Source organism: Micrasema longulum, unplaced genomic scaffold (genome assembly GCF_059751315.1).
Source record: "Micrasema longulum isolate JH-2025_06_02 unplaced genomic scaffold, ASM5975131v1 h1tg000521l, whole genome shotgun sequence".
Taxonomy (NCBI): Eukaryota; Metazoa; Arthropoda; class Insecta; order Trichoptera; family Brachycentridae; genus Micrasema; species Micrasema longulum.
The window spans coordinates 155,465-161,464 of record NW_028277718.1 but is presented as its reverse complement, the minus strand read 5'-3'; positions in this window follow the sequence as shown (position 1 = coordinate 161,464).

The following is a 6,000-nucleotide window of genomic DNA, read 5'->3' as shown; positions in this document are numbered from 1 at the left end:
TTATTTTTGTTTAATTTATTAAAAATATTAACAGTAATATAGATAATATAAAAAAGTACAAATAAAAAATATTTAATAAAAACAATAACAGATAACCACTTATATACAGTAAATATAAACACAAGTGTGAAAAATGTGTCTGAGGGTGCGTAGGGTGTGTATTTGTGTGTGAAGGTGTGTGAGAGGTAGAGTTTGGTATGTGTACGTGAACAAGTATCAGTTGGAGAGGGTATATTTCATATGCGGTTTGAAAATATAAGATTTTATTTTAAAACCAGCTAAACCCGGCAATGCTTTGCCATTACTAGATTTAAGTACATTCTCGTATATTTATTATTTATTAATTAAAACATCATCAAAAATTTAATATCTATTATTGTATTTCGTCAAAATTAAATATGAAAGTAAAAGGTTAAAGAAAGACTTAATACGGGGTTTCAACGGATTTTGACGTGAGCCTGACATTTAATTCGAAACCGAAATGCTTGGTTATGTAGTGAAACCGTACAAAAAATGTTCCGATAAAAGAAAAAAGACTTTTCATTGATAAGTAGGTACCTAGGTACTTGTTTATGATTGAATTCCAAAAGTTAAAATAATTCATTTTTAAATATTGAATTTTACGAGGTACCTACCTAGTTACTTGTATATGGGTAGATTCCAAAACTGTAAACAGTTCATAGACTAAATATATTTTTTTTTTTGCAAATGACAAATTCCGCTCTACTTATCGTAGTGGTGCATTTTGTGTATGAATCCGTTTTTCAAAAATGTATCAAATGCCAGTTAAAATTAAGTTTTACTAAAAATCCATTAAAAGTAAGTTTATGTAGAAATTAAGAAATCGTATGAAAATTAATCAATTGAGTATCCTTTTTAAGTAATTTTATTGTTGTTTGAAAACGTTAAAATATAACCTTTTTAATTTACAAAAAAATAACCTTCTCCGTATTTTACAATATATGCATTTTAGTTGAATGCAACCCTGGAAAATCGATAAAAAACACAAATATGCTTTTAGCTTTTTTCTACTTAACGTTTCGAAGGTGTTATTATTTAATAACCTCAAGGATGTAAATTTAAAAAAAATTAAAAAAACAGCACGTAAATCTGTCAAGTCATTTTCGAGTTTTTGCGAGACTATAATAACAGCGATTCATTGTTATACATTTAATATTGAAAAAATGATACCAACGAAAAATAAGGAGAGGTCTCAGCAAAATGTCCGTACGAGGTTTTCCCAGAGCATGAATTATGTCATACCCAAAACCCGTACGACTTTTGCTCAGAGACATCTCTCATTTATCGCACCGAGAGTGTTCAATATTTCGGAAGAGCGTATTAAGCTCTCAAGGACAAAAACTTATTTAAAGAAAGTAGTTAAGGACTGGATTTTCCTTAGTGGGAGGGATTTGAGTAGGAAACTCCTCGACGATTTTCCGAAATGCTTGAGTTGTTTACCATATTGATGTGCCATGTAAATAAGTATTAAAAAAAAAAGAAAGGTTTTAATCCCATCTCAACACAGGACTTTTAGTCCCATTGAGTTGGTACTTATATCTCAAATAATGTACAATAAACTTATGTATATAAATAAATAAATAAATGACGTAAAATTTAATGCCCTTGGTCTTGGTCGATAGTTTGTGGGCATATCTTTACTTGTCATACCTAAACGAGACCATTAACCCGGCTCCTGAAGAACTGAGTCACCTTATCAGTTCTCACTGAAGTCATTCTCATCGAGCGCGTCCACGACGCGGAGGTGGGGACCTTTCACTTTAGTAGACTAAGGTGTTTAGGTGGTTAAGTCTCTCAGGCCATCCGGACATACTTCGGGCTATGAGCTGTTGGAAGATAGCGGCAGCGGCGTCGGACAGGACGTTGTGTTAAAGATGGCAGCGGAGTAACAATAGTCAACGGTTGCATCCTAAGCCCCAGTTAGAGTTACTGTCTTGGTGGTTTTAGAGCGACAGTAAAGGGACATTGAAAGTTGTAAATGTAAATATTTGTTCGCGCTTTTCCTCACTGAATTTGTTTAGTAAAGGATGAAATATAATCAAAAGAAAAAAAAATGCTTGCTTGTACGAGTGAATCAAAAGAAATACATTTTGTAATTGAAACGGACTCGGGTATGTGGTGGATGCTTTAAATGTCTTGGTGTCAGGTGGCAATCGGCCATAAAATAGAAACCAAACAACGAATCTAGTCTGACGTGTAGACTCAGACTAGGAGGAAATTCTACTGATTTGTAAACATTTCCATTTTTTCCTTAATTTTTTTAACATTCATCAGTCCTTAATAAAGGCAATCCATTTATAAATAATTAAACCAAATTCTAATTTTTTCTGTTTGCTCAGAAAGCTACTTCACCTGCCATATGTTTGTTATTATAGAAACTACTTGTTCTTTCATCATACATTATATTATTTACGCTGATTGATTAGTATTGGTACATTATGATTCGCGGTTATTTTCAAAATCAATGAATAAAAATTATGTCATTTCTCTTAATAATTTTATAGTTTCTATTTTATGTAATGGAATGTCAGCAGATCACTTAGTACGTTTTTGTCCCTGCAACTATTTTCTGCTCAAATTTAGTAACCTATTTCGGCGATTAGTAGTTACTATTTTATCACTAAGCTTAAAATTACAAAAAAAATAAAAATTCACTTAATCTTCGGTGAGATATTGATTTATGTATTCATATAAAGATACATATTACAAAAAAGTAACGTATCCCTACCTCTATGAGACCAAGAGCCCTGTCTTGAGTTGGGATACAACAAAATAGATAGTGGTAGCATACATATTATTAAAGAATACTACAAATAAACATTATTACATAACCATAAATTTCTAAAAACATCTGGACAACACGCTTAATAGTACTATATATAAATATATGTAATGTCTCGCAGCAGTCTTCTGCGATTGTCTCTTCCCTTAGACAGAATCCAAACTTGTACACTTCTCTTGAAAATGGCTTTTGTTATGGAGAACTTAATATGTTCATCCAGGATATTGAACACTCTTGGGGCCGCAAAAGACGAATTTCTTTGAGCGAAATTCGTTCGTGTTTTTGGTATTAAATAATTAAAATCACAGGGTAACCTCGTATGAGCATTCTGCTGGGATCTTATCTTGTAACCACATGACCAGAAATGTGTCAATGACTCTTTTTAAAAAAACTGTCTCATATCCAGTACCTTCATTAATTGAAACAATGTCTCAGATGAGACAGTTAGGGTATATCGAAGCATCACTGTAAGAATATTTTTTTGTACATTTATTGCGGGTTAATGATATACACCGTACAACCTCCCCAGCCCACTATACCATATGAATCCGGAACTCTCCGTGTGTCAGGAAAACGTCAAACCTTAGTCCCAGGGTCCCCTAATTTGGATTGATTTTGTTTTTTAATCCACTTACATGCTTAGCAAAATATTGTAGTGAAAAAAGGTATGAAAATTTTAAAATATCCCCCATCGCCTCCGCCCCTAGGACAATGAATCTACGAAAATCTACCGATTTTTTTTCTGTTTCTACCAATTTTTGCACGATGAAGGTTGGCAACGCTGCTGAGAGGGCTGATACTAAGAAAATGGGACACACAACCAGGTGGAAGAAGAAAAATGACGCCTTACTTGGCTTCATTATCTGAATGACTTTTATCGCGATCAAACGTGAAAAGTGCTCTAATTGCACTACAACTCTGAAAAACGTTTTATTCGTAAACACAATTTGATTTATGGAATAAGTACATGACTTTTTTTTTTTTACTTTATGTGCATAACGTCAATTGTAGATTGGCTGGCTTTTTTTCAAATGACAATTTCTACCAAACCAATAAAATAACAGTTTTATTTAAATATCACACAAATCATGGTCAATATAGTTTGATTTTTAAAGGAAAAAAAATACAATCATCTCTTTAATGAACTCAAAGGTATTTAAACTAATATAACAGTAAATAAATTCAAAGTATGTTAAAATGAAATTTTTGAACCGAGTAAAAACGGTACTCTATTTTAATTAGTATTATTTTTTTAGTTTTTTTTTTATTGAGTATTTGTTTATTTTATTTCTTATGTCTTTTTAAAATCGCTTAACTGCAAACTACTTAATAAATATAACAGTTTAAGTCACTCTTCAAGCACAAGAGCAAGTCTCTTTTTTGGAATGTTACGTTTGTAACATTAAAAAATTATAAAAGTAGATTATAACAGAAACAGAAACATGTATCATTTATGTATTTATATTAATAAATAAATAAAAAAACAAATATAATTCAAGATACAAAACATATTCAATATAAAAATCTTAAGATATACAGAAATAGAAATAACTGTATTTGTATATAAATTACCATAATTTTATACAATTATTTTATGGGGAAAAGGTATGAAGATAAAAAAAGGAAATGTGAAGAGACTAAGAAAAAGGAAGTAGATGTTTCTTCAGACGTGATTTTAACAGAGATACTGTAGTAACATTTTTGACGGTGGAAGAGTGACGATTTCACAATCGAGCCGCACGGACATTGTATACGTTCAAGAAAAAAGAGGAATTATGTATTAAGAGGGTGCTTTGAGAATTAAAATAAAGAGACAAACCGTGGACTGATAAGTGTTGACATTTTTCACAGAGGTATATAGGTGCGTTAGTACTGTGAAGTACAAGTGATCAAAAGTGAAAGGGAGTGATAGTATCTCTGCTGTCTAATTTTGAGCCATGTCAGTTGCATTCGATAATCAGAAATGTAGTCATATTATATTTATATTATTAGACAAAAATCACCATTTTCAAAATTTTGAAAGTTACCAGCTAGTGTCGTATCTAGGATAGTGAGTTAGACAGAAATAAATCTAAACTAAGAAAAACAAATATATCTCATTCTTACATTTAAAATTGCATTTGTATCGTGATTCTCATGTGCATCGACATTTCTTTTTTTTTATTGATGACGACGTTTTTTTATATGCCCTGACTAATTTTTTTACACATTAAGAGTAGTTTTTTTTTTACCAAAAACAGTTTAATTTTTTATCAACTACTTTGGCTGTTTTTAAATAACAATAGTTTTAAAATAACAGTTTTTTTTACTCCTTATGAATAAGAACACCTAAAAAATATTATGGTTAAGAATATTTTAAGAACATTTATCGCTATAAAACATCAAATCGTTTTAATTGTTACAGGAAAAGACTTTTATATATTTGTGAATAAATCTTCTCAATTTTTGAACAAAACATTTATTAGGACTAGAGAATCATAAATTAACCGCTATTAATTTTATTTGATGGCACAAAGCCTAACATATATTACAATGACATTTATATACTAATACGTCATTGTTTATCAATTCATAATAAATAATCAATTGTGATTTTTATTTCAACCAAAATATGTGTAATTCAACTGAAGGGTGTAAGATACAAAAAACGAATATCAATTTTTATGTTTTGTTTTATAACTAATAATGATATCTGAATTTACACGAACTACATTTCTGTTTTATGAAATTTGACATCAAGGTTTTTCAAGATACCTAAACAACAAAAAAAATGCGTACACGGGATAAAAGGTGGACGTCAGATAAATACTGGAAATAAAGCGATACTTAAATATTAAATTTAACCATTAAAAATTGTCTTAAACATTATGGACTTATTACATTATGCAGGTTCCTTAATGTTATGTCATGTTCCTATATGTTAGCTAGTGGAACCGATAGACGTTGCTTGCTATTTATTACCTTGAAAAAAGACTTTATTGATAAGCAGGTACTTGTTTATGATTAAATTCCAAAACTAAAAATAATTCATTTTCAAATAAAGAAAACTCGGTTCGGCTCTTCTCATCCACAGAGATGCACTTTATTCACGAAAGTGATTTTCAAAAATGTGTTGAATGTCAGTTATTCTTTTAGTTTTACCAAAAAACCAGCAAAAAGAAATAAATGGGAAGAAATATAAGGAATGTAAGGAAAAA